At 37.3% G+C, this 26,265-nt stretch overlaps 1 long non-coding RNA gene across 2 annotated transcripts; it reads left to right on the forward strand.

Moving 5' to 3' along the window:
- Positions 1-1,335: 1,335 nt before the first annotated feature.
- Positions 1,336-23,509, forward strand: LOC125679320 (uncharacterized). Of its 2 annotated transcripts, XR_007371784.2 has the most exons (4): positions 1,336-1,533; positions 1,994-2,072; positions 8,676-8,750; positions 23,453-23,509. It is a non-coding gene; the product is annotated as an uncharacterized LOC125679320 (long non-coding RNA). The 2 variants fall into 2 exon arrangements; XR_008800053.1 differs by lacking the exons at positions 1,336-1,533; positions 1,994-2,072 and adding an exon at positions 7,402-7,459.
- Positions 23,510-26,265: the final 2,756 nt, after the last annotated feature.

Below are 26,265 nucleotides of genomic sequence, written 5' to 3' on the forward strand. Positions count from 1 at the left end.
GTTCTCTAGTATCTAGAAATCTGAGACACAAGACTAAAACTTCTTTGTTAGCGTACTTGTCAGTTACCTCATCGGCTATGATGGAATAAAAAAAAACCTCCCTTGTAAACCCTTCAAAATTTTACCTGTGATGTGATTTCCAATGAGTTGGATAACCTCATTCTAAATGGTTTTGCTGGTATATAAGGCATTCTTTTTTGCTTTTTGTAGATGAGACCAGAGCTGCTCATCATGTTTTGCCAACAGCTGTAATATTGCCAGGAATTTACCTTTATTTGAGGAATCACCTGTGGTATCATCTCTGTGTCCTCGGAGAGGAATATTTTGTTTCCCACAAAGAATGATCGCGTCTACTATTTTCTCAAGCAACTTTATGTTGTGCTGATACTGTGCCTGATTTTGCTGATTGAGTTTATACGGAAGAGACGAAGGTGGCACTTCGGATGTCATCTTGGTTGTGTGATAAACAGATTTGGCACTCTTGTGGTGTTCTGAATTTTGATGCTTTGAAAGGGCAGATGTTTTTCCAAGGGCTTTCTTATACGCAGTAAAAGGCTGCGTAACAAATGTATTTTGATGTTGGACATCTGACTGAGGGAACATGACACAAAACTTACACAGACCGCCATTTAACAGTTTGCTGAAGGTCAACCATGAAAACTAATTCATCCAAGAAGATTGAAATGATAGTCTTTTTGAGTTCACCCGTATTCGTTGTTTGAGCACGACCTGTTTTTAACTTGGCGACATCGTCTGGCAAGGGTTGATTCTGAATATAACTTATCTTTTCAGCTGAGGTCACTGTGTTCAACTTTATGCACCTGTTACAATTTTACCAAGATCAGATAAATCCGAATCGCCAAAAGATGTTTTATCTTTATCATGTTCTGTTGTCTTAATAAATTCATTGTCATCAGATTTAATATCCGTCTTTTCATTTTGTGAGTCCATGGAGATTTCCGGGGTATCATCTGAATCAATACAAAATTTTGACTTTTTATGGGCAGGCTCCTTCATTTCATTGGATTCAGTAGGTAAAACTGGGAAACAAACCACAAAATGATTTGGTGACCAATTGTTTGGGTTGCTATTTTCAGTGTGTGACCACATGGTGTAAATGGGGGAACCCTGACGTACCTTTTCATCTGAAAATGGCTTTATTTGTTGATGAAGAAAATGTCTGTTTACAGCAACATTTTGTATTGTTGGATAAATTATATAATTATAATTATATAAGCAACGCGCCTTCGCGCTCTCACGACAACAAGCAATACACCTTCGCGCCGTCACGCCAACAAGCAATACGCCTTCGCGCCGTGTTGCTTGTTGGCGTGACGACGCGAAGGCGCGTTGCTTGTCTGTACGAAGGCGCGTTGCTTGTTGGCGTGAGAGCGCGAAGGCGCGTTGCTTGTCTGCGCGAAGGTGCGTTGCTTGTTGGCGTGACGGCGTGTTGTGACTAACGCGCAGTCACGCTTTTGCAAATGGCCCTATCCGGACTCCGTCTCCGAGTCCTACAACTCTATACTACGTACGGTGAGTACCTTGGGATTATCTTAAGCACCTAATTAAAAATTTACGTCTTAGTATGACATCTAATTTACTAAGCTTTAGATGACAATCTAGAACGATTATCGATGAGCTTTTTGTTTCCGGACGAATAGTTATTTTTTCTGTTGTTACCCCGAATATATTGATCCTTTCCGCTACTGATATGATTAAGAACTTTTCCGGAATTAGTTTGTAGTTTTAATTCTGAGTTTATTTTTCAATATTGATATCCGGTATTGCACACATGGTTAAAAACTGACCTGTAGCGACTACTGTGTTGACAGAATCGCAGATGTCTGTTTTTCACGATGAGATTGAAATAGAGGATATGGAATATGATGAAGATACTGAAACTTATTATTACCCTTGTCCCTGTGGTGATCGATTCGAAATAACAAAGGTAAATTTTACATGCTCAATATAGATCTTCTTCTTCTTCCAATAGGCCTAATCTGGATACCACCTCTGGTGTATTGTCGCAGATGAAATCTTAACAACACACCTGATCCCACCTCTAGCCTCTGGTATGTCTAGGGGTCTATGTTTGCCCTAATCTCGGCTGAGATTCGGCTTGGCTGAAGAAGTCGTCAGTCCAAATATTCAGCCAAACCGAATCTCAGCCGAGATTATGTTTGCCCTTCTCTTGATTTTGATTTCTTTGTGGGATTGATCGCTGTTCGTTGTCTTTACTTGTTCATTGATCACAGTTCAGGTGCTTAGCCTTGTGTACTATCTATATAATAGATGTCTTACAGTGTGACCGTGTTTAATTGATTGATTGATTGTATCTTGCTTAACGTCTCTCTCGAGAATTTTTCACTCATATGGAGATGTCACCAAGACCGGTAATGGGCTTCAAATTTAGGCCTATGGCAGTATGCTCGGCGCTTACGACCATTGAGCAGTGAGGGTTCTTTAGTGTGCCACACCTACTGTGACACGAGACATCCGTTTTTAAGGTCATCTCCGAGGACCCGTGACATGCACACCTGATGCTGAGCGTTTGGTGATGGAACTGTCACTACCTGTTTCAACGACTTCGGTCTGTCGCGACCCGGATTTGAACCCCGGGCCTTCCGCATGCTTAACGAACGCTCTAACCTCTAGGCCCCTGAGGCGGTCCCGTGTTTGAAGGCGAAGCAAAAAGTATTGGCATTAGTATCTATATCCATAACAAGACAAAAAATATCCCAAAGTTAGCACCTAACGTGTAAGGACAGAGCTCTATCAAAGCATCCTAACTTTAGACATTTGATTCACCTATTCATTGAACGGAGGAGATATAACACAATTGATGTACACAGTGCATTGTGACGTCATATTCAGTGTTTAGCAAAGAAGTATAGCGCACTTGGTATGCAATTTTGTCTACATAAATATTTTTTTCTTGAATATCATTTTTTACTAATATTCTGCTATACAATGCCAGTTTATACTTGTGTTTACCCAAATTACTCAATAAAGATATCTGTATGTTGATAGTATCTTTATTTGGTAAGCATAAACATCACCGTGATTATATAGAGTATATAGTAGATGTAACGTAATGGGCCTTAAAAATTGCAAACTGCTGCAAAAGGCCACCCTAAACCAGAAATAAAACACTGAAACTGTTTTACTTGAGTATATTCATATTACAACAGAGTTCTTGAAAAGTGTCGGTAATGTCGGATTATCCGATAAAAGTAGTAAATGTCCGACACAAGTTACTTCATTGTCGGTCCTGATGGCCGATATAAGATCGGGATCGAAGTCCGTATTTTACCGGGGAAAAATGGAAGCCATGTGGCCCATACATTTTCAAACCGATGCTAAATCCGGCAACACAGTGAAACGTAATTGTGAGGAATCAGTTGTGAGGAATTACAAGGAGAAGAGAAACCGATTGTTTCAATTTGACTATGAATGGATTATGAACTAGTTTAAAGCATGTGACTGAGAGAGTGTAATGATTTGAATACAACATGTGTTACAAAGATCTCGCAAAGTCACACCTCGAATTAAGATTGTGTCCCTCGGAAGGTGATCTGGTGGGCACTGCGAAAACTTGGTGTGGAAGAGTGGATTGTGCGTCTGGTGCAGGGGATGTATGCAAATGCCCGTAGCTGTGTCCGCATTGGTAATGGCTACAGTGAGGAGTTTGCTGTGAGGGTCGGAGTCCATCAGGGGTCAGTACTCAGCCCTCTGCTTTTCATCATCGTACTCGAGGCTCTTTCACGCGAATTTCGCACCGGTGTTCCCTGGGAGGATCTGTATGCAGATGACCTGGTTATCATTACTGACTCGTTGGATGAATGTGTCAAGAGGCTTCTGACTTGGAAAGAAGCTATGGAAAGGAAAGGACTGAGATTGAATGCAGGCAAAACCATGATCTCCGGTACGGGTCTTGACCTACTTCAGGACTCGGGCAGCTTACCATGTGCTGTCTGTCGTACAGGTGTAGGCAGCAATAGTATTTTCTGCAATGGCTGCAAGCACTGGGTGCACAAGAAATGCAGTGTGCTCGTGCGCCTGTCTGTGGACCCTGACTTCAGATGTTCAAGATGCAGAGGAACGGCTCGCCCTCTTGACGGCAGGCCGTAGAGTGATATCCAAGTTGGTCTGGACAAGTTAGAGGTTGTAGGCTCCTTCTGCTACCTCGGAGACATGCTTTCCGCAGCTGGTGGCTGTGACCTTGCAGCCACTACGCGTGTGAAGACTGCTTGGAAGAAGTTCAGGGAGCTGCTACCAGTCCTGACATCACGCCACCTGTCGTATAAGACCCGTGGTCGAATGTATAACACCTGTGTACGGAGCGCTATGCTCCATGCCAGTGAGACCTGGGCACTGACCAAGCCAAATCTTCATCACCTACAGCGCAATGACAGGGTCATGATAAGACAGATCTGTAACATCACGCCTGAAGATATGGCCACTGTAAGTTCAACTGAATTGCTGGGGCGGCTTGACATCGACGACCTCAACCTCATCTTAAGGGAAAGGAGACTCCGCTGGTATGGCCACGTTGTCAGATCCAGCAGTGCAGTCAAGTGCACTCTAAATATACAAGTTCCTGGGAGACGTAGAGTTGGTCGGCCAATGCTATCTTGGAGAGAGCTGACGGAGAAAGATCGTAGAGAATGGAAGCTCTCTACTGCCGACCCTCAAGACCGGAAAGAATGGAGATCTGAGGTGAGATCTGTCATGCGTGCAGCCAGCCAGATACCTGGAAGGGGGCCCACTAGTGTGGACACTACCCGTGATACTGCACGGAAATGGAAAGGAACCGACAGCAACAACAACAACTTAGGTGGATTATTATCCCAATCTTGTAGTCTCCTAGCTCCGAAATACAGCACACCATGCAATGTTGATCAAAGCACAGGCACCTGAATTTCTGTCAAAAGTCGCTCAATAAAGCCAAAGATCGAAAAATCCTACCCTACATCTGTATGCAGATGACCTGGTTATCATTGCTGACTCATTGAATGAATGTGTCGAAAGGCTCCTGACTTGGAAAGAAACTATGGAAAGGAAAGGACTGAGAGTGAATGCGGGCAAAACCAAGATCATGATCTGCGGTACGGGTCTTGACCATGTGCTGTCTGTCATACAGGTGTAGGCAGCAACAGTATTTTCTGCAATGGCTGCAAGCACTGGGTGCACAAGAAATGCAGTGGGCTCATGCGCCTGTTTGTGAACCCTGACTTTAGGTACTCAAGATGCAAGGGAACAGCTCGCAGGCCGCAGAGTGATGCCCAAGTTGTTCTGGACAAGTTGGAGATTGTAGGTTCCTTCTGCTACCTAGGAGACATGCTTTTTGCAGCTGGTGGCTGTGACCTTGCAACCACTGCTTGGAAGAAGTTCAAAGAGCTGCTACCGGTCTTGACATCATGCCACCTGTACAAGACCCGTGGTCAAATGTATAGCTATGCTTCATGCCAATGAGACCTGGGCACTGACCAAGCCTCCATCTAATTGTAAATTTGATGATCCCAGGGGTAGGGTCTCTGACCCCAGGGTGGGGCCAAACTTTGTAAATAGTATTTATGTGTAAGTTTGCTGATACTGTATAAAATCTAAATGCATACTTAGGAATAGCAGAAGAGGATGTACAAAAAATGGTGAATTTCACAACTCAGGGTTTCGACTCTAGGGTGGGTCTAAATTAGTCATATCTTTGAATGTTTTAATATTAATACACTTATCATATTATGTAAAGCCTTTCTTCAGTGTATGCACTTTTGAGGGCATTGGAGGTTTAAGAACACATTTTGTTTTATAGTACTGCTACTGAATATTAGAATTTAGCTTAGATATGCAGAACAGGAAAATTATTATAGTTTTCATAGCCCTTGGGGCTAGCGATACTTTTAACTAATGCTCAGGAGACTGATGAGGCCTGTGTGCCTCTTGTTTATGTAATATTTATGAATTTCTTCATTTCATTCATTTTCACTCCAATTAAATCTTTAAAATTTTCATTTAAAGCTGCATGGTCCGAATTACAATATTTTTTTCCATCTCGTAAAAACGCTATTAAATCATCGCACGAATGTAGTTATGAAACTGTACGACATATCATAAATTATTTCACCTGATTTAACCCAAAGAATTTGATTTTAAATCGATGTTTACAAATAACCGCGTCACTCTGCCATTTCAAGTGACAGTCACGTGACCAGTTCAAACTTTCAGATCATTGGTGGTCTTATCTGTGTAAAGCTGTGTATTTTGTTATAACAGATCCGTACCATAAGTTTGATAGAAATAGAAATATCAAATACCTCTTAGTAATTCGTTGTTTTACGCTCTTTCAGCCTTAAAACTAGACAGTTGCGTATGAGTTAATATATCATGTTGGGATTCCCCTGACGTGCATGGGTCTATTTATAGACATCTATTATGGGATTATTTATATATGTAGGCACTATATTTACTTTCTAAATGATATTCGCACTGTTTTCTTTTACATGCAGATGTTTTCAAGCATGTAATTAAGGGAAAGTTAATAACTTTATAAAGTAATTAATCTGCTTTAAAGTAATTATGTACACAAATAATACATGAACATCGGATCATACAGCTTGAAAGCTGTATGACCCGATGTTCATGTACGTATTATATTTGTACATAATTACTTTAAAGCAGATTAATTACTTTACAAAGTTATCAACTTTCCCTTAATTACATGCTTGAAAACATCTGCATGTAAAAGAAAACAGTGAGAATATTATTTAGAAAGTAAATATAGTGTGGTACATATATAAATCATTCAGAAAACCTCGGGCCTTTCACCAAAAGCACGGTGTATTCAGTGAAAAACCCAAGGTGTTCCGGATAACGCATAAATTATACAGTGTTGGACGTCTATAAATAGCCCCACGCACGTCAGGGGAATCCCAACATGATGTATTAACTCAGACGCAACTGTCTAGTTTTAAGGCTGAAAGAGCGTAAAACAACGAATTACTAATAGGTATTTGATATTTTTATTTCTATTAAACTTATGGCACGGTACTGTTGTAACAAAATACATAGCTTTACACAGATAAGACCACGGATGATCTGAAAGTTTGAACTGGTCACGTGACTGTCACTTGAAATGGCAGAGTGACGCGGTTGTTTGTAAACACCGATTTAGAATTAAATAATTTTGGTTAAAACAGGTGAAATAATGTATGACATGTCATACAGCCTCATAACTACATACATGCGATGACTTAATAGCGTTTTTACGCGATGGGAAAAAAATGTTGTAATTCGGACCATACAGCTTTAATTTTGCACAATATTTTAATTTCATATGATGAATAATTTGTAGTATACCACCACCACCCTATTTCCCCTTCAATTGACAGGTTGCTGAGTGGTAGAGCATTAAAAGCCCAGCTCATGCCATTGCTATGTCAAACCTAAGACAAAAACTAAGGTAATGATTGCTTCTTTGCCAAATGATTGGCATTTTGATGTGAGAATCACAGGTATTTCAGAGATTAAAGAACTTTCATTGCTACAGCCTGAGTGCTAGCCTTTGGTACTTAACTACCTCTGGTGACATCTTGATATGAGTAAAAAATTCTTGAAGGGATGTCAAACAAGGAAAAAAACCTTCCAGTTGACAATGTAAACCAATATTTACAATAACTGAATTGTGGAATTGTATTTTCCTCTGTTTTTATAATGCCCTTTCCCCCTTCAAAGAAGAGGGGCATATTGCACCTGTCAGTTGGTATGAAGGTTGGTAGACCACATTTTGTCCGCTCAATATCTCGAGAACCATTCACTTGATCGTAATGATATTTATGCCCCCCTTCAAAGAAGAGGGGCATATTGCTTTTAATATGTTCACTAAATATCATAATGATATTTCATATCTGGATTGAAGAGGACCCCTGTTGATTTTTAGGCCAAAGGTCAAGGGTCAATCTACTCTTGACATAGGAAAGTACTGTCTGCTTAATATCTTGAGAACCCTTTGCTTGACAGACATCAAACTTGGTAAGGAGTAGATGACCGCTATTGATTTTTAGGTCAAATGTCAAGGGTCATCATAAGGAATAGATGACCCTTATAAAATCTTGGTTCATATGGTCAAAGGTCAATGGTTAAACTGGACATAGTAATATATTATCCCCTATATTTTAAGAATCATTTGCTTGATTGACACCAAACTTGGTACACTGGTACAGCATAAGGAGTATAGATGACCCCTATTGATTTTTAGGTCACTTGGTCAATCCACTCTGGACATAGGAAGATATTGTCTGCTCAATATCTTGAATTGGTTTGGCACTACTATCAATTAAATGATGCTTGTAGTTAACCCTTTTCAATTTTGCACCATGGGGGAGGGGGAGCATATGTGTTTTACAAACATTTCTTGTTACAATTAAATTCTTTAAGATGTTGAGATCTTCGTTGGTCAAGTTTTTATATGAGGATAAATGATCTTGAAAGTGATGGGGAGTTGGTTAATCAATATAAAAATTGGGGCTAGATGTTTAAATATTTTTTGGGGGACCTCTTATAATTGGTTTCAGTTGACCAAACAGTTTGGGCATGATGGCAGAAAGTTGGGATAAGTCGGCAGAACATTTGTGCCAATTGTTCTACATCCCTGATCAACTTCTGTCTTTACTTTTCAGGAAGAATTAGCAAGTGGTGAAGATACAGCAAAGTGTCCAAGTTGCTCTCTCTTGATTAGAGTTATTTATGATATTGTAAGTATTATTTTATACGCCCGTCTTTAGATGTGGTACAGTGATGTCTGTACGTACGTCCATTTGGGGTTTTCTGTTTCTAATTTCATTTTTCTGTCACATATCAAGCTGAAACTTGCTGTGTAGCTTCTTTGTGGATCACTCTAGATCAAGTTGCAATTTTGATCCATTTCAACCTCTCATGCAGGAGTTTTGCCCCTTTATTGAGGTCTTCCATTTCAAATGGAAGATCTTATTCTGATTGTACGGTTTATTATTATTTTCCCCCTTTTTTTGTCCAGGCCATTTCTCAGAGATGGCTGGATAGATTTTCTTGAAATGTTCAGGGTAGATGTGTCGTGGATTGAATTTGATAGTTTTTTTTTTAGGTCACCTGAATAAACTCAGGTGACCTATTGCAATTGGTTGCCGTGCGTCGTCCATCATGTGTTAACAATTGAACATTTTAAACTTCTTCTTAATAAATACCATTCCAATTCTTTTCAAATTTGGTATGAAGCATCATTGGAACAAGGGGGACATAAATTGTAAATTTCAGGACTCCAGCACCCCTGAAAGTAAATAGATATTTAGAAAGAACAGGTAGTCCTTTACCAAAATTGTAAATTTGATGATCCCAGAGGTAGACGTTTTGGTATCAGGGTGGGGCCAAAATGGTCAGTTATCAAATGTGTGAACAATAGACATTTTTAACTTCTTGATAACTATAAATCATTCCAATTCTTTTCAAATTTGGTATGAAACACATTTAGAACAAGGGGAACTTAAATTGTAAAATTCAGGATTCCTACACCCCTGGGGCCTTAGGGGTGGGGCAAAAACTGTCCAAAATTGACCAATTTTCAAAAATCTTCTTATCAAGATCTGTACACATGCAAGAAAAACTAGATGCACAGTGATGTAGGACAGGAAAGCCTCTACCAAAATTGTAAATTTCATGATCCCCAGGGTAAGGGTTCTGACTCCAGGGCGGGGCCAAACTTGTTATATAGTGATTATGTGTAAAACACTTAGATAACATTTTCTTTAGTACTATTGATACTAAATTGAAACTAAATGGATAGAGCAGGTAGTACTTTACCAAAATTGTGATTTTCCCCAGAGTAAGAGTTCTGACCCCAGGATGGGGCCAAACTTAGTATATACCGGTAGTATTTATGTGTAAGTTCGCTGATACTGAATGAAATCTAAATTCATACTTAGGAATAACAGAAAAGGATGTACAAAAAAAAAATGGTGAATTTCATAACCCAGGGTTATGACTTTAGGATGAGTCCAAATTAGTCATATCTTTTGATGTTTTAATGTTAATACACCTATTATTTAAAGCCTTTCATCAATGTGCACTTTTGAGGGCATTGAAGTTTTAAGAACACATCTTGTTTTACACTGTTGCTGAACATTAGAATTTAGCTTAGATATTCAGAACAGGAATTTTTTTTCTAGATTTCATAGCCCATGGAAATACTGATACTTTTTCACTAGTATTCAGGTGACCGATAAGGCCTGTGGGCTTTTTGTTGACAAAAAAATTCACTTCCGGTCAGAAGATGTGGTCGATTTTCGTTTTTTCAAAAGAGATTTTGTCCATCTTTTTTCTCAGCAACTGTAAAAGGTAGAGTCTCCAAATTTACAGGGATGATAGATCTCAGGTACTAGAAGAACTTTAGGGAGTTAAGCATGTCAACCGTCACTTCCGGTCGTCACCGGAAATGAATAAAGAAAACGTTGAAATTTCAAAATTTGCATGGTAAAATGAGGTGTCTTTTGTAATTTCAGAAAATGGGATACTTACCAGAAGTTAAAACAGCAACTTTCGGTTTATTGAGAAAAACGTTGAAAAATTGGTCTTTCTTTTTTCTTTTTCTTTTGTAAACAATCTGTACATATCATAATACATGTTCAATATATACATACCAAGGATCATGTAGGAATACAGACAGGTTTTTTATATGTGAGAGAGGCAGAGATAAAGAGAGAGATAAAATTAAGGAAAGATCAAGTTCCATCTGTTCCAGTGGGTATCAAATTTTTTGTTATCACCATTTTTGTAAAACAGGAATTTTTGCGTTTCATTTTTAAGGGGACTGATTCACGATTTTCTTCCAAATTTTGTTCTTCACTTTAAATACATCAAAATCTACAGTCTAATATGTTTAGAAGGTTTCACTAAAAAATTGAGGTTATTCATCATGACAGAAGCTCATTATAGATAGTGTATTATTTGTTTTGAATACAAAAATTGAGGTGTGTTATTGTTGACGGAGTTTTCAAAATAAATGCATTATGGATATTCATCCAAGTTTATCATATATCACATATCAAGTATTCGTTAGGTAAAATGTGTCATTTAAAAGTTAAAATTTGTGATTGTACAATATGAAGATGCTTTAAATTACAAAATTAACGTTTCACTGGTTAGTTTGTTTACATAAAAAGACTCGAGTCTTTGTTTACATAACACAGAATCTAAGCCAAAATATTGCTCTTATCCTTGCACTCAGACTGTCCAAAATTTGGTTGTCAACATTAAATGAACTGTATTGTAAATTTTAACATAAAAAATGAAAAACTTTTCTTTCGAAAAACGTGAACCAGTCCCTTTAAGTAGGATATTGCAAAATGAATGTTCAATGATTTCTCAGTACATCTTGCTGTATAAATATAGTATTTCAACCAAATGATAAGAGTATTTTGCATACAAAACTTTTTACCAGGAATACCTAAAATAAAATATTTTTTGGTAAAACTATTTGAAAGTTTGTTTTATCTTCTATGTAAAGTTGAAACTCATCTAGGAATGCTTGAACACGATCACATTCCCACAGTATATGTTCTATTGTCTCTTAAATTCCTCTCTGTGGTCTTTCTTTGTCCCCATATATCTTGCTTCTAAATCAAGTGTTTGATTTGATTTTCACTTATTTTATTGACATTATCTATCTCTAAAGTAACGTTAAATATTTTTTTCAAAATTTACTTCCATTCATGAGATATGGCCAATTTCCGTTTTCAAAAAGAGATTTTGTCCAGGCGTTTTCTTATAAACGGTTTAGGATTGGGTCTTGAAACTTTCAGAGATGATAGATCTCGACTTATAGATGGAACTTATGCATGTCATTTTTTCGACCGTCACTTCCGGTCGTCAACAAAGAAAACGTCAAATTTCAAAATTATGAGTTTGAAACGAAATTTGCATGTTAAAATAAGGTTTCTTTCGTAGCTTCAGTAAATGTGATACTTACCGGAAGTTCAAAAAGCAACTTCCGGTTTATTGAGAAAAACTTCAAAAAATTGTTCTTTCTTGTCCTCACATTTCTCGTTTATAAATCAAGTGTTTGATATGATTTTCACATATTTTATTGACATTATCCTTCTGAAGACAAATTTCAAATTTTATTTTTTTCAAAATTCACTTCCGTTTGTGAAATACAGTATAATCTGTCTAAACCGGTTATGTGTGGTTCCAAAGAAATTGGCCGGTTTGCAGAGTCCGGAGTGCAGAATGTTGACAAGAATGAGAGTTACTTCCCTTGTATTCACTATCTATGCATACATGTACGTGTGTAATGATTGCTATAACGTTTTATTATATCACAAAAGAATTCAAAATGTAGAAATATAAATATCAGTGTTTTATTGTTGTGCTCATTTGAAAAAGTTTCAATTTTTATTAAACAGTTTAAAATCTGGGAATTATTCGCGCAATTTTCTGTTGGTAAATTGTCGATTTCGTCTACATCATCGCCGTTATCAAGTACTACATTATGTACGTTCGTCAAGTTTGTTTTGTGTTCGTCTAAACTTTGACTTTCCCAGCTTTCATTGTAAAATGTATCGCTTTTAACCGTCTCAATTTGTGAAATGGAAACTGATGTAATGCCGAGTGATCGACCGGACATGGCGAGTTGTGCTAACTAACTGCATATCATCACTGTCTGACTCGCCGTAGAGCTCCGAGATGTCCACGAGGGGAAACCCTGCTTTTGGAAAACATAACAGGATTGTTACCGAATTTGTTTCATTCAAAGAATGTATCGAATTCATCGATTAATTGAACTTTTGTCTTTTAATGTCAGTTTTCGTCTCTGTCGTTAGGGGGAGGGTGCCATTACCTCGTGCGTGGTGCTGTCATAATTGAAAAGTGCACCCTCTAAATATCAGGTTTTATTTTAAACTGATCGCGACTCATCGCCAGTTGCACTCTTTTACTTACCTGTGGCTTCCCTTGAGACACCCTTTGTGTACACCGCGTGTGATCGACCGAATACCGACAGGTTGGTCATCGTGGGGTGGCTGGTTTGAATGCGATGATTAGAGCTAATTACGAGCAGTTGGGACCTTGTGTACACCGAATACAATTAGGGTGGTACATCAACGAGCGGCCAGTTTAAACAGGATAATTAAAGTTAATTGATAGCAGTTGGGACTGTGTAAGCTGGCCGATATACAGAATACGCAGTATCCGGAGTACAGGGAATTATTAATAAAGGATTTGTTAAAGAAATGTTAGGGACTATATTTTGTGGCCGGAAGAGATTTTGTCCATGCGTTTTTTCACAAATGGTCAAAGATTGAGTCTTGAAACTTACAGGGATGTTAGATGGTGACTTGAAGATGTGACATACGTATTTCAATTCAAGTTAGATGAAGCCGATGTCATCGCTATTCACAGAATTCCGGGGAAAGCTGGAGAACCAAAACCAATTCTCGTGAAGATGAAAAACAATATGGCAATATCCAGCGTAATGCGTAAAAGATTTGCCTTTAAGAAAAATTCTAACGGACATTGCTGATTACCAGATGATGTCACAAAACTGAATGCTCAGCTGATTAAGAAACTGAAGGAACATCCGTAAATCGACAATGCATGGTACTTTAATGGTAGTGTCTACGGTGAGAAAGATGGCATCAGGATGAAGTTCGATCTACTGGACAATATAGACGAGAAAATCAGAAAGGAAGAAATTACTGTGGCTATACTTATTCTGGAAAACCAAATTCTCTGTCATGAACATATATTGGTTTAACCATTTTTTGTCATTATGAACTTCCGGTTATGGGTGTTGACTGGCATGAAATGAAATGAGGCCCAGGACATTGCTAAGGCTTCACTAAGAATTTTTTGAACTGTTTTTAGCTCACCTGATCTGAAGGCTCAAGTGAGCTTTTCTGATCAAAATTTTAGGAGCTGAGATTTACATGAAAGCTTCCTGACATAGGGCCGTGCCCCCTTCAAAGGGGAGATACATGTGTAATCACAAAAATAGGGTGGGTCATTTAAAAATCTTCTTCTCAAGAACCAATGAGCCAGAAGAGCTGAAATTTATATGAAGGCTTCCTGACATAGTGCAGATTCAAGTTTGTTCAAATCATGGCCCTTGGGGGTAGATTGGGGCCACAATAGGGGATCAAAGTTTTACATAGAAAAATATTGGGAAAATCTTTAAAATCATCTTCTCAAGAACCACTGAGCCAGAAAAGCTGAGATTTACATGAAAGCTTCCTGACATAATGCAGATTCAAGTTTGTTCAAATCATGGTCCCCCAGGGTTGGATGGGGCCACAATAGGGGATCAAAGTTTTACATGCAGATATATAGGAAAAATCTTTAAAAATCTTCTTCTCAAGAACCACTGAGCCAGAAAAGCTGAATTCCTGACATAATGCAGATTCAAGTTTGTTCAAATCATGGCCCCTGGGAGTATGATGGGCCGCAATAGGGGATCAAAGTTTTACATACAAATATATAGGAAAAATCGTCTTCTCAACAGAACCACTGAGCCAGAAAAGCTGAAATTTACATAAAAGCTTCCTGACATAATGCAGATTCAAGTTTGTTCAAATCATGGCCCCTGGGGGTATATAATAGGGCCGCAATAGGGGATAAAAGTTTTACATACAAATATATAGGAAAAATCTTCTTCTCAAGAACCACCGAGCCAGAAAAGCTGAGATTTACATGAAAGCTTCCTGACATAATGCAGATTCAAGTTTGTTCAAATCATAGCTCCCGGGGTTTGGATGGGGCCACAATAGGAGATCAAAGTTTTACATACAAATATATAGGAAAAATCTTCTTCTCAAGAACCACTGAGGCAGAAAAGCTGAAATTACATGAAAGCTTCCTGACGTAATGCAGATTCAAGTTTGTTCAAATCATAGCCCCCGGGGTTTGGATGGGGACACAATAGGGGATCAAAGTTTTACATACAAATATATAAGGAAAATCTTTAAAAATCTTCTCAAGAACCACTGAGCCAGAAAAGCTGATATTTACATGAAAGCTTTCTGACATATTTCAGATTTCAGTTTGTTAAAATCATGGCCCCCAGGGGAGGATGGGGTCACAAGGGGGGGGGGGGGGGGTATCAAAGTTTTGCATACAGATATATAGGGAAAATCTTTAAATATGAGCCAAGTGACTCAGGTGAGCGATGTGGCCCTTGGACCTCTTGTTTTCATTTCTAATGCTCACCCCATTGTCTAATAGAATGTTTTAAGTCATACCATTTCCACCGGAAGTTTGTTGTTCAAAACCAGAAGTTGTCCAAAAAATTAATATTTCTCTTCAAAACTTTCAAGGAAGTTTCCTGCACACTCATTGTGGAATTTTCAGTAATTTTATGGATTTCCGAAATACCAGAAGTGAATGAAATAAATCTGGGAGTTATCAAATATTGTTAAATCATATCTCTTACGTGTTTATCACTCTGTTTTTAAGAATTAAATTATCATTCCTTTCATGAACAATTGTTCTTCACTAATACGCCACTTTCGAGATACGAACTCTTCTGAATACGAGGTGCATTTAGTGGAACTTTGAATGCCTAAGTGGGACAGAGTGGATATACAGCCAACGAGAAAGAAGATGAAATGTATTAAAAGTGGCTTCTCTTTAAATATGTAAATGTGGGAAATACAAAATGCTATCGAAAGTAATGTTTTACCGAAGTGGAAACATACAAACAATGTCATATTTGCAAGAAATATCTTGGATATGGTACTTATGACCAGCGAAATAACGTGATAGGATAAGAATTCTATGTATTTAATTACTCCCTAAATACTTATCACTTACTTAGTTTGTGTATCAGTCGAATTCGGGTTATCAAACAGCGTATAAGAAATTTACTGAGTACATTCACTTACACTGTGATGAATATCTGTCCCACTCCCGCGTGTAAACAAATTCTTTCGCGTCTTACTATGTACGAGAGTTCTCAAAGGGAAATAACTCGGACGTATCTCGAAACCGGCGTATTGAAGTATCCCATTCAACATCTTATCTCATCAGAAATCAGATGGAAGTTCTTTGTTGGTCACTTCCGGTCTACACAGGAAGTTGTTAAAAATTCAACGATTTCCAGTTTTTCTTACTTAGTCTCCCTTGGTTTTTGTGTCACATTGGTGCATATAGATAAAATTCTTACATATGTTGTAGACACTGTTTAGAGGAAGAAAAGTTCAGAGTGTTGAAATGAAAATCACTTCCGGTCGTGAAATATTGTGTTGACATATTTACCCGTTAATTGCTTATTTTCGAATGATTAGTAAAACTAGAGATTTAAAAAACACTTACAGAAATGATAGATCTGTGATTGTACATGAAAGTAATTATGTCAACGTGGATCTAAGTCACTTCCGGTCCAGATAAAGTGCTGAAAATATGAGATATTATATGGTCACAGATAACAAGTTCTTTAAATTGTCATTTTCAAACTGTAAAAACTAAAAAAAAACGACTGTTTAATTCAACATATGTATTTGTTTTGTTGTTAGTTTGCAAACTTTAAAAAAAGTGTAAAACTTTTTTATATACCAGAACTCTCTCTCTCCCTCCTTCTATCTCTCCTCTCTCTTTCTCCCTCTTTCTCATATCCCCCTTCTCTCTCTCCTTATCTCTCCCCTCCTTCACTCTCTCTCTGCTTCTCTCTCTCCTCCTCTATCTCATCTCTCTCCCTTCTCTCCTCTCTATATCTCTCCTCTCTAGAAAGAAAGAGAGAAGAAAGAGAAAAGAAGGAGAGAAGAGGGAAAAAGGGTGAAGAGAGAGAGAAGGGGGAGAAAGGGTGAAGAGAGAGAGAAGGGGAGAAAGGGTGAAGAGAGAGAGAAGGGGGAGAAAGGGTGAAGAGAGAAAGAGGGAGAAAGGGTGAAGAGAGAAAGAGGGAGAAAGGGTGAAGAGAGAAGAGGGAGAAAGGGTGAAGAGAGAAAGAGGGAGAAAGGATGAAGTGAGAGAGGGGGAGGAGTAAGGGTGAAGAGAGAGAGGGGGAAGAGAGAGAGAAAAGAGGGAGAGAAAAGAGGGAGAAAGGGTGAAGAGAGGAAGAGTAAGGGTGAAGAGGGAGAGAGAAAAGAGGGAGAAAGGGTGAAGAGAGAGAGGAGGAGGAGTAAGGGTGAAGAGAGAGAGGGGGAGGAGTAAGGGTGAAGAGAGAGAGGGGGAGGAGTAAGGGTGAAGAGAGAGAGGAGGAGGAGTAAGGGTGAAGAGAGAGAGGGGGAAGAGAGAGAGAAAAGAGGGAGAGAAAAGAGGGAGAAAGGGTGAAGAGAGGAAGAGTAAGGGTGAAGAGGGAGAGAGAAAAGAGGGAGAAAGGGTGAAGAGAGGAGGAGGAGTAAGGGTGAAGAGAGGAGGAGGAGTAAGGGTGAAGAGAGAGAGAGAGGAGGAGTAAGGGTGAAGAGAGAGGAGGAGTAAGGGTGAAGAGAGAGAGAGGAGGAGTAAGGGTGAAGAGAGAGAGAGGAGGAGTAAGGGTGAAAAGAGAGAGAAAGAAAAGAGGAAGAAAGGGTGAAGAGAGAAGAGGGAGAAAGGGAGTAGAATGGGAGAGGAGATAGAGAAAAGGAGGAGAGAGAGAGAGAGAGAGGAGGGAGGGAGGGAGAGAGAGCATTCTGGTATATAAAAATGATCAAAGTTTTACACTTTTTTGAAAGTTTGCAAACTAACAACAGAACAAATATGTATGTTAAATTAAACAGTCTTTTTTTTTTTTTTAGTTTTTAGTTTTGAAAATGACAATTTAAAGAAGTTGTTATCTGTGATCTATGAGTTGTGATAAGATGTGATAATTAGTACAGATGTGATAATCAGTATAGATGTGATAATTAGTACAGATGTGATAATTAGTACAGATGTGATAATCAGTATAGATGGATAATTAGTACAGATGTGATAATCAGTATAGATGTGATAATTAGTACAGATGTGATAATCAGTATAGATGTGATAATTAGTACAGATGTGATAATCAGTATAGATGTGATAATTAGTACAGATATGATAATTAGTACAGATGTGATAATCAATATAGATGTGATAATTAGTACAGATGTGATAATCAGTATAGATGTGATAATTAGTACAGATGTGATAATCAATATAGATGTGATAATTAGTACAGATGTGATAATTATTACAGATGTGATAATCAGTACAGATGTGATAATTAGTATAGATGTGATAATAATTACAAATGTGATAATCAGTACAGATGTGATAATTAGTACTGATGTGATTATGTGATTAGCATGAATTATCAGTTTTCCGGACTTTTTTTAATGTGCTTGCAGGTATTCATTTGTATTTGGCACATTTTCTTTGCCTTAATAAGTTACAAATGGGTCCATTAATTTTTCACTAAGTTATGGCCCTTGGACTTTAAAAAATAGCATGAATTATTAGTTTATTAGAACCAAGTTTCTTATTTCTGTAGATAAGAGTACTACACTCATTAAAACTAGCATAGTAATACAACAATGTAGCTAAATTATTCATGATCACCTACATGTCACAGTTTATTGACTTGGTTAAAGACCTAAATCTAATTATAAATTTGTCTTTTTTTCTTGGTCTAGTCTCTACTCGAATAGTAGTTGATTTCCAACCATTCCTATCCTGGTTCCCCAATTTTCCCTTTTGCCATAACCTACATAATGAACATTGAATATAGTTGTCGTACAGTAATTTTTGCAACCGGTAGGGGACTATGCTTGTTTTCATTATGGATACAGATATTGCCCTGATATTTAGTCAAAGGCTACCTCTCCGAGGAATACAAGTGCAGTTATCATTTCAGCTAGATTGGCGCACTATGACCTAATTTAGGGATAGAAGTAGGTCAAACAGTTTTCCAGATTTTTTTAGTATGGTCACAGCTAGGTATTGCTCTGAAATTTTGTCACAACCTCCCTCTCAGAGAAATACGTAATCAGTTCACATTTCAACTTAATTGGTGCACCATGACCTACTTTAGGGCTAAAAGTAGATCAAATGGTTTTCTGGACTTTTTATCATCATAGGTAGATATTGCATACCAACATTTTGTCACAACCTCACTCACAGAAAAATACATAATCAGTTCACATGTGAGATGGATTGGTTCACCATGACCCACTTCATGGCTTTTCTATTCAGAATGTGTGTTGTATCAATTCAGAGTGGAATTTAGCTTAGATAGTCAGAACAGGAAATTTTTTTCTAGATTTCCTAGCCTTTTGGAGTAGCGTTCTCATTGATACAGTCCCTGAAACATTTTTCTTTCCCATTTTTCTTTTTGCTTACCTTGCATTCTCAGTTCACTGATTGCTCTCTGAGCATTTCAACGAGAATTGCATTTCATCACTTCTTGTGATGACCTTATAGGTATCACACTGGTAATTATTTTCACTTTATATTACTATAGAGGAAAAAAATCATTAAAAATCAGTTTACAGAATTGATGCCGAATAACGCAGTCAGAAACGTTCTATGTTACCTATCTCGTCTGCCGACACCAGAAAAACAACACCCTACGCGGCATTTTCGAAAATAAATTAGCCGCAAACAAGACTACCCTCAAATCCACGTGTTTTTCACATGTGTGTAAACAGCCGGAGTGCACCTCAGGAAGTAGCCTCAGCTACCAACAGCAAATAGTTCCTTTGTATACACTTGGGTATTTCTACAAATTACACAAAATTTCCTAATCAGGGGTACAAAAATTAAGAGAAAAGAAGAAGAGGAAATGAGAAAAATTGTGCAAGGAAAAAAAATATTTCTTTAGATATATGGAACTACAATTGACTAAGTTCATTTTGATTGGACAATTACCGATGTGATTCCTCATATAAGTGAGCTTTTCTGATCCATTTGTCTGTCTGTCTATCCATAAACTCTAACCATATAACTTCTTCTCCAGAAACACAAGACTTATGATTTCAACCAAACTTGCCATAAAACATGCTTGGGTGAAGAGAATTCAAGTTTAAAGCGTCGTGCCCATATTGAAATGGTGATAATGAAGAATTAGTGAAAAATTTGTGGCAACTTTTAAAAATAAAAAGGATGAAAACAATATCCCCCCCCCCCCCCCTAATCCTTTAGTCACAATTAGGGGCATAAAAAAAACTTGATTCCACACAATTTGGGAACATTTGCATTTAGATCTGATTTAATGTGGCCCTGATACTCTTTTAAAGAATTTGTTTAAATCAATTTTCTGAATATTCCCATATAAAACTTTGATCTCCTATTGTGGTCCCACCTTACCCCGAGGGCCTCTGAATTGAACAAACTTGAATTTGAATTACCTGATAATACTTCCATATCAATATGACTATTAAATCATGGCCCTGCTGTTGTTGAGATAAAGATTTTTAAAGAATATGTTTCCCTATATATTCCCATGTAAAACTTTAATACCCTGTTGTGGCCTCACCCTACTTGGAAGAGCCACAATTTGAACAACTTAAATCTGCACTACCTAGGGATGTTTGCATATCAACATGGCTAATTATGGTCCTGTTGTTCTTTAGAAGAAGATTTAAAAAAAAAAATATAATTCCTATACACATGTATTTGCATGTAAAACTTTGGTCCTTATATTGTGGACCCACCCTACCCCCAGGGGACATGATTTGAACAAACTTGAATTTACTCTATGTCAGGAAACTTTCATGTAAATTTCACAACTTTTTTGGCCCAGTGGTTCTAAGATTTTTAAAATCAGCATTTCACAAATTCTATGGTTGTTATAAAAAAAACCATGCAATCTAGTTTGCCAATACAACCTATAAAAAAACCAATCTAGTTTTCCAATACAACTTATCATTGGGTCAAATGAGCTATCTGACGTGTTTCATGCCGATTGTTAGGCCGTTCTTGGCACACTGATTTTGACTACGGATAACTCCGTTTACCTGATCAAGATATAGGGCTCATGGCAGATGTGACCGGTCGACAGGGGATGCTTACTCCTTCTAGGCACCTGATCCCACGTCTGGTATATCCAGGGGTCCATGTTTGTCCAACTTTTTATTATACCCCCCTGAACGAAGTTCAGGGGGGGTATATAGGAATCACTCTGTCTGTCCGTCCATCCGTCTGTCTGTGCAGATTCGTGTCCAGGCCCATAACTGCTTTGTTCTTTGACTTAGGCATACCATATTTGGCACACAGGTGGATCACCATGAGACGATGTGTCGAGTACCTTCATGACCTCTATATGATCTTGACTTCAAGGTCAAAATTAAAGGTTTTTTACAATGGACTTTATGTCTGGGCCATAACTTCTTTGTTCTTTGACATAGGCATACTATATTTGACACATGAGTGTATCACCATGAGACGATGTGTCATGTACCTTCATGACCTCCATATGACCTTGACCTCAAGGTAAAAATTAAAGGTTTTTACAATGGATTCGTGTCAGCGCCATGACTCCTTTGTTCTTTGACATAGGCATACCATATTTGACACATGAGTGTATCACCATGAGACGATGTGTCGGGTACCTTCATGACCTCTATATGACCTTGAACTTTGATCTCAAGGTGAAAATTGATTATAGGGATTTGACATAGTCATACCATAAGACATGGGTGTATCACCATGAGACTATGTGTCATGTACATTCATGACCTCTTTATGACCTTGACCTTTGATCTCAAGGTCAAAATTATAGGTTTATGCCATGGATTTGTGTTCGGACTATATCTTCCATTTTCTTCTACAAAGGCATACCATATTTTTACACTCAGGAAAGAGGTAATTTATACCAATTATCAACACCCTTTGGGAGATTGGGGTAAGCGGGAGGTATTCTTAGTGAACATTGCTCACAGTACCTCTTGTTTTGTATTGCTTATAGGAGCTATGAGATTGATCATTGTTCGTTATCTTCGCCGCCTTTCATCTACACCGAGTGGCCAAAAGTATTGCAACAAACATGGCTGACGTCATCACAATGTAAATAACAGCTGCATGGAAAAAACCAACTTTCAATGAAATAAACATTATTTATTTACCATTTTTTTCCTAGTATTTGGTTACAAAGCCTTTCTGAATAATAACTTGTCGTAGTCTTGAAGATATTGAAGCATGGAAGCTACGGATATATGTTTAAGAGAGGCCATTCCAAATTCTTGTCACTGCAGCCATTGGGTCATCCCAGTTTTTAATATCATCAAACTCACGGGACAGTTTCATTTTGATACAACGCCAGACATTTTCAATGACATTAAGGTCCGGGGACTGTGCAGGTCAGTTGAATTTTGGAATACCGTTTTCTTGTTTCCAAGTATTGGTCTGTCTAGAGGAGTGGGGGTGGCATTATCGTCTTGGAAAATAAATTGCTGATTTCCAAAAACTTTGCTAACAACGGGCCATATGTGATTATCCAGCAATTCAATATGCTTTGCTGAATTTAGATTTCTATCAACAGGTACACGAACACCAATACCATAATAGGTAATACACCCCCAAAACATACAACTTACTCTCACGGGCGTTTTGCGTTGGTTCAGACGGTAAGGTTTCCACTTCTCGGACGATTTTCTCCACAAACTTACAGAGTTATTTTGTCCAATGACTACCTGTGTTTCGTCTGAGAAAATAACTTTCTACCACTGTTCAGGTTTCCAATGTCTTTTCCACGGCACCACAAAATTCGGCGTTGTTTGTTGACTTTAGCGATTGCAAGCGTTTTCTGAATTTTGCCCCTCCTGTATCCTTCCTGGTGTAACTTACGACAAGCAGTTCTCCTGGACACATTTGTACCTTCATTCCTATTAAAAGTTGATGTAATGTCTTGAAGAAATTGTCTTCTGTTAGTTTTCAGAATGCGAGTAAAATTGTGATGACGTCAGCCATGTTTGTTGCAATACTTTTGGCCACTCAGTGTACATGTAAAACTTTGATCCCTTGTTGTGGGCATTCCCAACCCTGGGGACTGTTATTTGGATAAACTTTAATCTACTCTTTGTCAGAAATCTGCCATGTAAATTTCAACTTTTCTGGCCAATTGGTTTTTGAGAGAAAATGTTTTAAATGACCTCACCCAGTTTTTACCATTACTTGATTATCTCCCCTTTCAAGGGGGCATGGACCTTCATTTCAACAGATTTGAATCTCCTTTCACCCAAGGATGATTTGTATCAAGTTTGATTGAAGTCTTTTCAACCAATGATAACAGTATTTCTTCTTTTTAACAATAAGTACTAGAATATACATGTAATTTTCTATATCGCTTTCTTTAATCTGTATTAAAGTGCGAGTAAAACGTGTATATGTATTTGTTGAAAATGATGGGGAAAAAAAGGTTCAGGAGATGAAAATGTAAAAGGTTTACAATATTGTCAGGCGAATTCTGATCAGAATAGCTCACTTATTATAAGCTTTTGGCTCAGGTGAGCTAAGAATGTGAGTCATGTAATTTTAATGATTGACATTTCATTTTTTGCAGGATGATTTTCTAGAAGGTGAAGAAGTTGCTGCTCCTTCAAAAATAAAGTTAGAAAAAGCATAAAGGTAAATTATTACAGACACTACTGAAGTCATGTACCCCTATGTAGATTTTTATGAAATTCATTGAAAACAGTTATTTGTTGTTATTTCAAAATAAAAACAAGAAAATTGTTTAATTGCATTTATTTATCAAGAAACATGTTAATAACTAAAACACATGTCATTTTCAATATGTTCATCAAGTTTTAGAATAATAAGTGCAGAATTATTGAATTAGCGTTATTCTCCAAAATGTTAAAAAACGAATAAAAGTGGACACAATTTCCTTATAGCATGGTTTACATATCATTTTTTCTGTTTATATTAGTAAATGTACATCTATTATAGTTATTTATGAAAAAAATCCATACCTTTCCTTAATAATTTCAAATTTATAGCTTCTAGAGTATGTATACCCCCATAAAAAACCGAAGTCTGGCACCATACAGCTGAGCTATTCAAAATCACTCATGGATTAAAATGTTATGTAATTTCACGAAAAGACACAGATAATGATTCCTTATCACCTTGGTAAAATGTTTGTGAAAAATAAAGGAAATCTATCGCATTATGGACTTGATAAATAATTTATTGAAAATGGAGTTATTGTCCTTGGATTCAATATTTTGAAACATATCATTGACTATTCAAATATAACTAAAACTTTTGAAATATTTTATGGCTGACAATTTTTTTTAAAAATAATTATTGAAAAAGACTCCAACAAAATTTATGTTCCATTCATTAAATCATTGACTTTGCAAAATCTTATGACGTCACAGGAGTGTGGAACTACATTAATTCTTACGTTTGATTCATTAGATTTAATCATCAATGTTTCGATTTACCCGCACAAAAAAAATTACTATCATGAATTTTTCAATCTTACAAAAATGCACAGGTAATGCAGGTAACACAGATAACATCCTGTGTATTTGGGACAGTATATACAAGCTAGCAGGGTTTCCTTGGGCTTGGGTCTTCACATCAGCCTTAAATTAGCTCCGCCCCACACTTAACTTACCTGAGGAAACCGACGGGTTGAAAAACTCAGCCTTTAACTTACCTGATGAAAACCGACCAATTGAAAACCTCAGCCTTTAAACTTTAAAGACCAAAAAAAAAACACCATACGGTTGCTCCACGTATCACTGAATGTGGGCGGAGCTTATCCATGGTCAATGTTATTTACCTGGAATTTACCTGGCCAAGAGACCCGTTGTTGTGTATATTTTTATGATATACACAGGAAATTTCTCAGGTTATTACAAATTATGCTTAGTGTCTTGATTTGTGCAAAAAAAAAATAAATTTAAATTTCTACCTACATGCATACCGCATTTCTATTTCCTGTAAACCTTGGTCATATTTATGTATTGCAAATGACAGGTTTAGCCCATTTCTAAACCTTAGCTTTTTAATGTGCTGCGCCAATAAATAATTGTTCATGTTTTTATAAATATAAAGCCACAATAAATCATTAATAGAAAATATTCCAATAACTTATGTTTGTTTGGTTTTTTTTATTATTATTATTGTTTGATTTCTGATTGTTTAATCTATAATACATGTATAAAGATGGAGAGAGAAAATACGATGATAAATTGCATTGTATAGGGGACATTAGAAATTAAAATATTCTAGGTGCGAGTCAATGCTATCAAAACTCAGGTATACTGGGGCTTTCCTTGAGATCTCAAGACTGCTGGTCATCATTAGCCATGATTGTTATCAAAACATCTTTCTCAGGTAGCTGTAGACCATGGTCTCTGCAAATGTCAATCAACCTAAGCTCTATTGTTAAAAGTTTGATTGACCAGTGGCTTATCATTGATTAGGACACAGGTAAAATTAGGGGGCGTTAACTTAAAGTTGGGTCTTTAAGTTAACACCCTCAAATTGTTAGGCGTCTGTCAATCAAACATTTAACAATAGATCTCAGGTGGAGTGACATCTGTAGAGACTGTGGTCTTGAGGGACCCCAGAGAGGTGTTTTGATAAAAATAACGACCAGTACCTACTGGCATTCTTTAAATCTTGAGGGAGCCCTGTATTCTAGAGTTTTGATAGCATTGACCTGTCCACAACTGCTATTTTCCCATAATTCAATTGTTTTTAAAAAGACCCCTGAACAATGCAATTTTAATATAATTGTAATTTCCCCTCTCTATATACATGATATATACATGTATTATGAATTAAACAATCAGAAATCAAACAATAATTTGCCCATTAATTTCTAAAACTTGTAATTTATTGAAATAATTTATATTATCAATTTATGATAGTTCTATATTTATAAAAGAAATTATTCATTGAGCCAATGACTGAAAGTAAAAGAGAGAAAGAGGGGGTGGTGTAGACTCTATGTCATCTAGCCATAGGGATACAACCATTGTACAAACACTATGACCCGAGTTCTAAACACTGCAGACGGCCCTGAGACCCTTCCTGTGTACATCAAAAGTATACACAGCACCCTGATCTCTCAGCCAGGTAAATAACAATGACCATAGATGAGCTCCGCCCACATTCAGTGATCCGTGAAGAAACCGTTTGGTATTATTTTTGGGTCTTTAAGAGTAAGTGTTATGGGTCAGAATATCCCTTGATAGCACAGCAGAAACTACTAACAAAGGCAATTAAACAATTTATAAGATTGTAAGATTATATTATTTATTTATGATTAATGAAAGAAAATTATATAACAAAGTACAAACTTACGACAGGTGAACAATAATTAAGTCTGTGACGAGCTGAATCTACACACAA

The sequence above is a fragment of the Ostrea edulis genome, chromosome 2, assembly GCF_947568905.1.
Source record: "Ostrea edulis chromosome 2, xbOstEdul1.1, whole genome shotgun sequence".
NCBI lineage: Eukaryota > Metazoa > Mollusca > Bivalvia > Ostreida > Ostreidae > Ostrea > Ostrea edulis.